Genomic DNA, 12457 nt, shown 5'->3' with positions numbered 1-12457 from the left:
TGTGTATGGGGCCAAACTTCTTGCATTAGCTGTCAAATATCGGGTTACCGAAGCCGTGTCGTTGTCTCTACAACTGCTAAATTCCAGGAAAAGTTGCAGTTGGCTGCAGCCTGTCCACACAGCAAGAATTTGCATTCCGAATGTACACATATGTTCTTAATCTGAACTTCTTTTTATTATTGTTAGTGGGGTGGGACTAAGCCCCTTGTACTGTGGCCACTTCTGGCCCATTCTACCAGCCCCAGATGTTAGGTGAGGGTGATTGTGGAGCAATTGGTGGAATGAAGATTAGCAGGGGAAACCGAAGTACTCAGAGAAAACCTGCCCCAGCGCCACTTTGTCCACCACAAATCCCACTTGACCAGACCCGGGATCGAACCCGGGCCGCCGCGGTGGGAAGCCAGCGACTAACCGCTTGAGTAATCTGAACTGACGACATGCAGTTTGCAATTAGTGGTCTCAACATTCATTACAGTTTGCGTTATGCCACCGTTGTTACTCAGTGGTGTACTATCCCAAACTGCTACACCACTGTTACGCCGCAGCGCTTTCAATGAAGAGGGCGACTATGTCGGTGGATGGGTGGGAGCATGGAGACGTCTCGGGTACGGCGTACTTGAGCTACCTCCCTCCACAGCTGCTCTCTCCACGCCGCTAGCCGGTTGGCTTCTCAAAACAATCGGTATGGACTGGGTGGCCTTTCAAAGTACGGGTTTCGAGAGCAGACTATCAGGACGTGTCTACCCATAATGTAGCATATTTGCACTGGTCGTTGCCACAGTACGGTCTCGAACTGTAAAAGTATCTCTTCGAGGACCTATTGAAAAGGTAAAGTTATCCCTGTAACAGGCCTGGAGGCCCAAAGGTTTGTGAGACGTCGAGGCTTCCACATTTTCTAGACAATCGGCTCAGAAATGGCGGTGAGGTTGTCAGCCTTACGCGCCGGCCGGCCGCCATTTACTCCCAGGAAGATTCTTGATACTCATTTCTATTAGACGCTGAGTGGAACCCATGGCCCTAGTGCGGCTGGAAGAATTAGTTAAATTGAAGAAAATCTATTGACCTCATCGAGAATCGAACCCGCTACCTACCGGCTTGCAGCATAATGCCTCAACCAACTACACTACCGCGTGCCCTCACCTTCGGCGAGGGAGCACCAAAATAAACACGAAACACAAGGGGGTCCGTTTACTTCAATATTAATGTCTTACAGTATATACAATTGTGCGTCTGAAGTGTATTGAATTTGTTAATTCCTTCCTACACATCCTAGGTCGGGCCCTACTCACACTCGCTGACTATAAGGCTACTCAGTACGGCTCGCACATTAGGCCGCACCATAGCTCAAGCGGTTAGTCGCTGGCTTCCCACCGCGGCGGCCCGAGTTCGATCCCCGGTCTGGTCAAGTGGGATTTGTGGTGGACAAAGTGGCGCTGGGGCAGGTTTTCTCCGAGGACTTCGGTTTCCCCTGCCAATCTTCATTCCACCAATTGCTCCACAATCACCCTCACCTATCATCTGGGGCTGGTACAATAGGCCAGAAGTGGGCGCAGTACAAGGGACTTAGTCCCAACCCACTAGCAATAAAAAAAAACGGCTGGCACAGCTGCTCTGCCGATCCCATGGGTTGCTGCAGTCTCGATATGGGCTGACTCGACTACTGGGACAACACGTGAAGATTTCCACTGGCAATATCCGGTTGACCAAGGCTGCAGTCCCCGGTGGTACCTGCTTAAAAATTGTCTATGCAATGGATCTTGCTTATCCTCGACCTAGGGCGTTTAATAGCTGGCTTCCACCCGTCAGCATTGCTTCAATAAACAGCAAGAGTTTTACTACACCCGTTGCAACTGCTGGTTCAGCGTTTACAAATGAGATTTACAGCACGTCGGTCAAGCTGTGTTTGTTTACCAACTTTCTTCATTGCGATGTTTTGACTTGGCTCGGAGTATCGGAGTTTCAGATCCCCCGTTGTTGTGCCATAAGGGCTTAACGATTACAGGTTCACATCCTAAACGTGCAAAAAGAAAAAAGAAAAAAAGAACCAATGCTTTCAGCACTTCTGTATGTCCAAATGTAACGACTCAAGAACCCCTAAAAGGGTTTTCGTGAAATTTTACCACTCACTCCCACTCATGGAGCTGAGCTCTTCTTGAGAAACTGCCAGTTGTATAGCTACTCAAGAATTTCCCACCATTTTATGGAAACCGAAGGTTCATTACCGTGTTTACAGCAGCCCTCCACTGGTCCCTATCCTGAGCAAGATCAATCCAATCCATACCATCCCATCCTATCTGTCTAAGATCCATTTTAATATTGTCCACCCACCTAATTCTTGGGTCTTCTCAGCGGTCTCTTTCCTTCTGGGTTTCCCACCAATATCATATATATGCATTCCTCTTCTTCCCCATTCGTACTGCATACCCTGCCCATCTCACCCTCCTTGACCTGATCATTCTAATTATGCTTGGAAAAGAGTACAAGTTATGAAGCTTCTCATTATGCAGATCATGAAATTTTATACAGAAAATTTTTATTAAACCACGTTTACATATTCTAAGTTTGGTTAAACTCTGATAGTAACAAAGGACAGATTTGAGGTTTCATGGCGGTGATAGTAGCGTCTTCTGGATTCTAGGACTGTCTAACTGCTTCTGCTGGTTTCTTGCTTGGCTTATTCTTGGACCCTGAAAATGGAGGCGACATATGCCTCCGAAACTGTCTCTCAGGCTACACGGCGTTACACACCCAGGAGAGTCCACTTTTCAATAACAGACATTTTGTACGAAGATCTACACGCGTTTTTGTGCGTATCTGGACCGAAATTCACTAAACACGTGTATATATGGGTTGGAGCCTACAGAAAGTCCCGAAATATGTCACAAGAAATCGTTCGGCTTTCGATGTACTTCAATCAATGGAGGAAGAATGTTCTAGAATATTTACGGAAAGTGTGGGCTGCAGTCCCTAACATACAGGAGGGCTTATTCTTCAGACCCTGACAGTTTCTCATCCGGTCACAAATTCTCCACCATTTAAGGAGCCCGGAGATTGGTTACAATGTTCAAAAAGTTCCGTTACTGAGCTAGATAAATCTAATCCACATTTTCACGTATTATTCTTTTAAGATCCATTTTAATAATATTCTCCCATATACATCCTGGTCTCCCAAACACATTCTTCGCTTCAGATTTTCCGACAGAAGTTTTGTATGCATTCCTGATCTCTGCAATATCTACGTGCTACATGCCCATCTCATCCTTCCGGATTAGTTAACTAGCGAATTGGACTGGATTAATCTGGCTTATGATAGGGACCAATGACAGGCTTTTTTGAGCACAGCAATGAACATCTTTTTTTTTCCCTTGGTACTACAGCCCCAGTGGGCCTAGGCCTACCTCCATGAACTTCTCCATTCGGTTTTTCTAGATCTTGGACATTCGGTAGGACTCCTTGGGCGGGTGATCAGCTCGTCGCAAGGCCTCTACCTGTACACAAACACAGAAAAACGCACACACACAAACTAAACATCCATGCCCTGAGTGGGATTCGAACCCACGATCCCGGTTTCCAAGCGAGGGAAGACAGTACATGCCTTAGACCGCTCGGCTACCGTGACCGGCGCAATGAACCTCTCGGTTCCATAAATGTCCGAGACGTCTTGAGCAACTTAGTGACTTTCAGCTTCTCAACAAGTACTCTAACAGCTCTGCTTCATATGCTAGATGTCCGGGGTTCAGACTCGGCTCGTAGATCGTCAATCCTGATTGAAGTTGTTCATAGTTTTCCTCAGTCCTTCTAAGAAAATGAAAAGATTAATGCTCCAAAGTTGACCATGGTCGTTTCCAATTTATTATAACTCAGCTCCGGCTAAGAAAGTTGCGACTCGCAAGCCGTGTGAGGCCTGCCAGTTAGTTTTGTGCAGCCAGCGAGAATATTTTCACGTGAAAGGAGTTGCCGTGACTAATAATAATGGGTTCTGGATTTGATGATTGGGTTTATTTGCACTTCTTTACAATTACAGTCAATTATCTGACGAATCTCTCACTAATGTCGGACTAATCTCCGAATCTCTCCAATATACGAATCAGTTCCATTTTATAACTGCGAGAGAACCAACAGAGAACACCACCTCCAAGCGTTCCATTAGTGTTCCTCGAAAACCGTGTGTTAATTCCGAGGCAATGGTTTGGTTGCTAAATATTTACAACTTGTTACCTGGCAACGACTCGTTCGTCGCTATTGGTTGTAGCGGGAACGTGATTTACGAACCGTTGCTCAGCAGTGGCCGTCTGCTCGAGTTCCATGTCATGTCATAATATCTAACCATAACGCTTTCCCATTCTTCAGGAGAGGCGGCGAATCTTGTGGAAAAGCTTCTTGAAAAGCTCTTGCTAACTATTCCATATAATTTTTCAACTAATTTTACTGGAGACGCAATAAATAACATAGAAGAGTATTCGATTAGTGTGACTTTATGATAGCAAGCAATATTGCTGTAATGCAAGGAATATTTAGTGGCTGGTGTGCCCACCTTGTGGGCCCAATTCCTATTTCCCTGCCTGTACTTCACATATCTGATGATTGCAGGGCAGATATTTGTACCGGCATATAACATGCCGATCACAGTGGCTGCGAGGCCTAAGGCATGAACTGTCTTTGCACGCTCAAACACTGGGATCGTGAGTTCGAATTCCATTTGAGGTATGGATGTCTGCATGCGTTTGTTCTGTGTTTGTGTTGTCTTATGTTTAGGCAGCGTCCTTGCGACAAGCTGATCCCCCATCCAAGGAGTCCTACCGACTGTGTAAAAGATCAAGAAACCGAAACAGCGGCCAAGGCCCAACAAAGGGCTGTAGAGGTATGATATACATAACACGAGGCCCCCCGGATAAGTGTGAGCCGGATAGCTCAGTTGGTATAGCAAGGGAACACAGGCTGGACGGCCGGGATTCGATTCCCGGCAGGATTTTCCTCTTCGACACAGCGTTCAGACCTGCTCTGGGGCCCACGCAGCCTCCTACACAATTGGTACCGTGAGGCTGCTCCCCTTGGTGGTAAAGCGGCAGAGGAGTGAAGGTGAACACTCAGTGGTGGAGCTATGCCTTCGCTTTCCAACATGTTTTCATGGCGTGGTGCTTAGTTAATTAAACACAGGAATAAATTTACCTGTTTCCCTTTACCTTTACCTAATGAACAATTCGGCGTGTTAGTTATTTGAAGTTGGACAGCCCTGAATTGTTCTATTATTGGATGTTACATATACTCTGAGCTACTGACAATGTCATTAAATAAGGGATAAATAAATAAAAAATAAAACTGTTCAAAGCATTGACGTGTGAGCGACTTTTACATGCAATTACGAAGCAGTACTGTGCACGAATGGGAACAGTTTAATGACAGACAGACATTAACATATATTTCTCTCTGTTTGTTTAGGGCTGACACAGACATCAAGCCTCGCTGAAATATGTACAGAATCTTGCTTGCTCTGGAGCGAACTTGAGCTCTCCTATTGCTAGCTGAGTCTCCGATCCGTAAATTCACCTCCAGTTTACAGCGATTTAAAATCGATATCACGACCGTATCAGTCTTGTGATGTAGGACACCAAGTGAATACAATCTCAATCCGCACTTCATATGATAAGCTCGTCACCAAAATACTGAAAAGCATTTAGAATTTCCTCAAAGCTGACAGCAAATTTTGGTTTCAGATTCTTACAGCGTTGGAGTACTATCTTGTGAGATGTGATACCTCGAAGTTATGTAGAAGTTCACCTATGCTTCTGGTAAAAATACTGCCTCTGTCTTCAAGGTCGAAGGGTAAGCCATGATGACCTGTAAGAGAGAACCTTCTGCCTTCAGCAGGACAACAGCGAGTCACATATCAGAATGTAGTTCTTTTTACAGTTATCGCTGTGGGAACTTCAAATCTCATATATTTAATTTGTTTTCTGAATAAATAACTTATCAGGTTCGATTTTTGGGGGCGCTAAGCGGAGCAGTGGCCCTGGGGACTCCGCAGAATATAAATTAAATCCACAGGTTTTATTGAGATTGTCTTTGCTTCTAAAAAATCATGAAAAATGTGTTTTTGTATTTTTAATTATGACACAAAAGAAAAACAATTCTCATAATCTAAGTTTATTCTTGTCGATAGAGCCCTCCAAATTTTGATTGCCCCAGGGCCCCCACAACTGTAAATTCAGCTCTGTTACAAGGCGCTCTCGGAAGTTCCCGGACTAGGTCAAAAAAGAAATACTGGCTTAACTTACTCAGTTTTGGCTACCATCTCCTTGAAAACAGTCTCCTTGGAAACGTATACAGCGATCCTGTCGTTTTCTCCACGCTTCAAAAGCACCATGGAAGTCATTTCCCTTACTGCTCTCGAGTCGCAAACTCTGTGGTTTTCAGGGACGTGTGGGTGGCGCGGTGTCATGATGAAGGAGCAGTGCGGCGAATGTTGAAATTTTTTTTAACATCTCATGGCAGACTCAATAACTGCTCCCAGCGGTGTCTGCGAGCTCATGGATTGTTCGGCGACGGTCTTCGTGGATGAGTTATCGAATTTTTTATAATTTTCTGTTCTTTTTCTGGTGTTTGGTCGCCCTGAACTCTTGTCACCTTCAACTGACACTCGACCGGCCTTCAAACGTGAATTCCATCCAAAAACTGCTGTCCGGCTTAAAAAATGTTCTCGAAAAGACTCACGAAACATTTTAAGGGTTTCGGTAGCGGATTTACCGAGCTTCACGCAAAACTTGATGCAGACATGTTGATCGATTTTGCCATCCATCGCAGACAAAACGACAGACGAAGTCGAAGAAGCACTCGCTTAAAAATAGTGCATGTTCACAGCGCGATGTCACGTGACAGACTGATACAATTGGCTTGCGGAAGTGTGACTTTGGCCTCCCCTCTCATCTTCTTTCACCGAGGCAGTTACAACAGTAACAATCCGGAGAATTTCCAATACCATCTCGTACCTGTTGATAAGGTATTGGGTCTTTGCGTTCCTGATAAATTAATTTTATAATCTTCATGCTGATGAGTCGATACTCTTACTGAACAGTGTTGTTCAAACCTTGAACAAATTTCAACTACGAGTAATTCCATGGAGCAGACTCCCTCTTGAGAAACCGATAGTCATTCAGCTAGTGAACAAATTTCCCTCTTTTTACGGGTTCAGAAGGCCTATTGTCGTTTTCACAATAAGCAGCCTTGAGCCCCCTCTTAAACAGGACTACAGCCCACAGTATCGTAGCCTATTTCTTGAACCCTACAAATGCCAACTGTGGAATGTTTCGACCTTTACAAAAAGTTGCTGTATCTTACCGCATGAGACATCTTCTGGCATTATATCCAAGAAACGTTTGAAAATGTTATCGTATATTTAACATCGTCAAGGAACTTATATGTGTGTGCCGATATATGTATATTGTTTAGCCATGAAGAACAGATCTGATAACCTACAAGTTTATCTAGTAATGCTGAAATATTGAGTTCGTACCTCTCCTCTACAGGACCCAACCGGTTAATGCTGTTAGAGAAACAGTCACTGTTTATTTTGAGAACCATACGGAACACAAATAATATATAAAGATCCAGTTCGTACCTCACAGGAAACACATTACGTCTCCGCTACAGAGCCCAGCCGGTTAATGCTGTTTAGGAAAAGAGTCGATGTTTATTGTGAGCACCATGCGAAACACATAAATACAAATTGTGCATATAATGCAAGTATCTGAAAGATGAAGCAAGTGTTACATTTAGTAACCACCGGGCTTAAGGAGCAAGTTCAAACGTTTAATTATTGCTCCAGAACGGAATGACGTTACCCCTTTAATTTTATGAAATTAGTATGACGGTATTTACTGTTTTATACGGTATTTAATGTTATATGTGACATTAGTTTTCTATAGGACATTTTGTGTTCTATGCGTCATTTATTGTTCTCTGTGGCATTTAGTGTTCTGTACGGCATTTCTTTAGTAAGACCAAAGTGAAATGACCAACGAAAATTATCTCTTTGTTAGCCTTGACAACGATTTAAGGTCAATGGTCAGAACATGGAACTGGCGACTGTCAGAGCCAGAATGACGGACATTGAATCTGACATGTTGAAAAGACTCTAAACTCCGTTGCATTATTCAGAACCATAAAACAAAAGCTGGGCAGCAGCGACAGTGGACACATTCCTATGGAAATAAGATGTAACAGTGATCCTCAGGAGTTCGGTCGGTTTTCATCAAAAGTCCGAAACTTTGCATCGGGTACAACTGGTTTGCCGGGTTTGTACGATGATCTGAGGCCGTATCAGAATGCTGGCCACGATCCTGCCGCCACAGAGAGACATTTCAGAAGAAAAGGCCAAGTTCATAAATAAAAATCAAAATAAAACGGAAAGCAATGCGTCAAGCGTACGTAGCCAACTACAGTACAGTCAACTACAAACTGCAGTGTATAGAACACCACTAGTTAAACACAGAACATTGCGGTATTCTGTCTTGTAACACCGTTCAGATCGGAGATGATCAGACTTTTCGGGAGAACATATCGCCTCCAACTTCAGGGTAGAAGAACCAGCTTAGTTCAGCTTGGCATCTGCTTCAGTTAGTTTCTAGCTTGCCTTACTATTCTACCCTGAATCTGACCACGATGCATTCCTCCGAAACGTCGGTCCCTCTCGATCTACATGGATTTACAACTTAGAAGAACACATTCGTCATGTATATATCTGTGAGAACCTCAAACCCATCTAATTAGCCCTATTTAAATATCTGTGAGTGTGCGCCAACCTTGAATAGGCAAGCTTACGGAAGAAAGGTACTCCGGCGTGGAAAGTGAAGGTAGAATCATGTCTCGTAAGCAGAATGAAGACAAAGTCATAACACAAACATAGCAAATAGATCCTTCGAAAATTTGGCCGATTTCAAATATCTAGAAGTGAAAATAACAAATCAAAATTTTGATTCAGGGGGAAATTAAGAGGAGATTGAACTCGGGGAATGCTTGCTTCATTCGGTCCAAAATCTTTCTTCTTCCCCTCTGTCTAAAAACATAAGAATTGAATATCAAAAACTATAATTTTGGTGTGGTTCTGTATGGATGTGAAACTCGGTCTCTGACTTTAAGGGAGAACAGGGTATTGAGGATAATATTTGGACCGAAGGGGAATGAAGTGACAGGAGGTTGCAGGAAACTGCATAATTAGGAGCTTCATAACTCGTATTCTTCGCCAAATATAATTAGAATGCTCAATTCATGGAAGAAGAACTGGGCAGGGCATGTAGCACGGATGGGAAGAAGATGAATGCATCTAGGATACTGGTGGGAAAAACAGAAGGAAAGAGACCACTGGGAAGACATACATTGATGGGAGGACAATATTAAGTTGTTAGATAGGATTGGGTGGTATGAACTGGAATGATCTGGCTCAGATAGGGATCAGTGGCGGGTTCTTGTGAAGATGGTAATGAACCTTCAGCTTTCCTGAAATTTTGGGAAATTCTGGACTGGCGGCTTCTTAAGTAGGAATCAAATCTATTTTAATGAAAATAATAACAACAATGCACTTAATTTTCTGACACTGTTGCAGACACAGAGAAACTGAGTACAGGCCTGCTTATTGCTGTGTTCTGACGTCACTTGTGACATCTATGCCTAGTACAGAGGAGAATATTAACACGGATTTTAGTCGAGTGAAGCCGGAGGTTCATGTAAACAGTGTACAAAATCTAACTCCTATCTCACGAAATAACTTCTTTAAGGATATCGAGGCAGAAGCAACGAATTAGCATTGATTATAACCGTTTCAATCCCGAAATTCAGGTGCATAATATGTAAGAATTCCATTTCTAGCTCACATAGAAGGACCTGCATCTCCTTTACAAAGAGGAGCACGTTACTGCAGTGAGGAAAGCAATCTAAAGAAATGCTCTGTGGACAATATGCAAAGCAGTTCGGTGCTAAAGGAGGTGGCACAGGTGTCGTCTGCAAAGAGGGCTAGCTGAACGCCTTGTGTTTGGGGCAGGACCGAACGTTGTAGCACCCCTACTTACATCTCCCTTGGAGTAGATATTTCGCCTTCCACCGAAACACTAAATTTTCATTGTGAAAGAAATGATCCAATAAGCTTGATTAAGCTGGTCGAAAATTCCAGTTTTGACAACCTGTATAGCAAGCCAGAGTGCCATATAGTATCAAAGGCTTCTTCGATGTCCGAGAACACCGCAGCGGGAGACATTTTATTGTTGAAATTAAGGGTCACGTCTTCCGCCAGCCTCATACATTGCAGTGTCGTGCTGTGACGTGCACGGAAACCATTCTGGCTTGCGTTAAGCAGGCCTCTTTCCTCAATATGCTTTTGGGATATTTTCAGAATGACTTTCTAAAATATTTTTCCTGTTGTGGACAGGAGGCTAATCGGAACCAACTAAACTCAAACCCAAAGTCAAAGTCACATTGCGACTGACGGTCAGTCAGTCAGTAAGTCTTTGTGTCGAGCCCCATCTGAGGCTCATGACCAAATATTTCTTACTCTTTAACAGTTACGACCTTGTTTATGTGGGGCGCCTTCTCTGACGAGAGGACGAGTCTGTCTTTTATATATACTGCTGGCCCTTGCCAGCGCAATATTTCTCGGATCCGAGTCCCTTGGGACTCGCGACCCTATTTTACTCTCTCAGATTTGAGACTTCCCTTTTCGTCGCCTCCTACGACTCGCAGGGTCACGGTGGATGTATCTGACCCCGCCTCCACACGGGTACGAACCAACTAAACTCTAGACTTGTTCTGCTTAAAATATCTCGACACGGACCTTATAGACAACACTTCAGATAGTTATATTGTTGCGTCACGCAGCTGTCGCACGGACCGCGTAAAGAACACCTTTCCAATTAGTTCGTTGGTGCGTGTTAGGTATCTATTTTGTAAAAACGGACGTTGTTTACAGAGTTATTACTTACCAAGGGGTCTGCATGGTACAATACGTTATAATGGTGTTTCCTAATTGTTAAAATATTAGTTGTATTTAGTATGAATGTACGCATTGTTTATACGTATATACATAATAATTGGTGTGGTTGCACTGGTAGAATTTTTGCCTTACTTTGTCCTTTGTATACGTGCTTGTTTTGCTTCCTTCTTTTGCAGCTGGTCGCGTCATACTGTACCTTCTTTCTGATGAGTAATCACAAAATTAAACAAGGTATTGAACTGAAAATCTTTTCACTATAGGAAGATCGATATTGCCCCATTGTATGATGGTGCAGAATACATTTTATATATGAAATCTTACGCGACGTTTCAGGGGTTAATTTTACTCTCATCTCCATGTTAATGTCATTATACTGTAAGACATATTTTTAATTATTTTTAAAGGAGCTGCGATAGCTCAGTCTCTATAACGAAGGGGCTATGGGCTGGACTGGCGGGGGACGATTTCCGACAAGGGCAAAATTTTTCTCTAGTACACAGGGTCCAGACCCAGTCTCCTATCCAACGGATACCTGTAACTCTTTCCCTGGGTTTAAAGTAGCCGCAGCGTGAACCTGACCACTCACCTCCATCTATACCTCCACTCCCCATACTTCTTAATAGCATAGAGCCTAAATAATTAAACACTGGAACAACTTTACGTTTTTGCCTTAATTATTTTTTGCGTGTTATTTTATATCGCTGTCAGTAATAGGACTATCTTGTCAAACGGTGCGATGACTGACGATTGATGAATGATAAAAGGGAAAGGATTTGTAAGGAAACAGTCCTGCCTTGAACGTCCAAGTCTCGGTTCCTTCACCTCCATATGTGGTTCCAGTCTTGTTTGCCACGCATGGGGCGGGTCCCTTGTTCTTGCTCCATCCATCCTCCTATTTACCATACTGCTCCTCTTCTGCCATTTCCTTCACGTATATGCCGGTCACGGTAGCCCAGCGGTCTGATCCATGCACTGTATTCTCTCGCTCGGATGCCGGGACCGTGGGTTCGAATCCCACTCGGAGCATGGATGTTTGGTGTTTGTGTGTGTGTGCGCGTGCGTGCGTCTTTCTGTGTCTGTGTACACGTAGAGGCCTTGCGACGAGCTGATCACCCGCCCAAGGAGTCCTACCGAATATCTAAAATCTAGTAAACCGAAGTGAAACGCAGAGTTTCATGGAGGTAGGTCAAGGCCCAAATTGGGGCTGTAGCGCCAAGGGAAAAAAAGATGCTCTATTTACCCTCTTCCAGGACTAATTTATACTGATGTACTGATACTATATATGTACCACCTGCTTTAACATACCAAAACCCTGCATTCTACCCACTCAGTATATTTGTTTGTTCCGTATGATTCTCACAATAAATAGCCACTGTTTCCCTAAACAGCATTAACCGTTTGGGTTTGTGTTTCCTGTGAGGTACGAAATGAATTCTTATATAATATTAAGAGAAATTGTGTCTTTAAAGAATTAAATAG

General features: G+C 43.6%; 1 protein-coding gene across 3 annotated transcripts in view; it reads left to right on the top strand.

Annotated features, from left to right (window-relative positions):
- LOC111874687 (protein APCDD1-like) overlaps nucleotides 1–12457 on the top strand; it is a 110604-nt gene that overhangs the window by 27228 nt on the left and 70919 nt on the right. Inside the window, exon 2 of one of the 3 annotated variants that reach the window (XM_033755560.1) lies at nucleotides 5715–5823. The exons of the other annotated variants lie outside the window; for them this stretch is intronic. The gene's annotated coding sequence lies outside the window, so the exon portion shown is untranslated. The remainder of the gene's footprint in view (nucleotides 1–5714; nucleotides 5824–12457) is intronic. 3 annotated transcript variants of the gene reach the window in all.

This window comes from Cryptotermes secundus, unplaced genomic scaffold, assembly GCF_002891405.2.
Source record: "Cryptotermes secundus unplaced genomic scaffold, Csec_1.0 scaffold151, whole genome shotgun sequence".
Classification (NCBI taxonomy): Eukaryota; Metazoa; Arthropoda; class Insecta; order Blattodea; family Kalotermitidae; genus Cryptotermes; species Cryptotermes secundus.
Note: the sequence above shows the minus strand (reverse complement) of the source record. Positions and strands in the feature narration are given on the sequence as shown.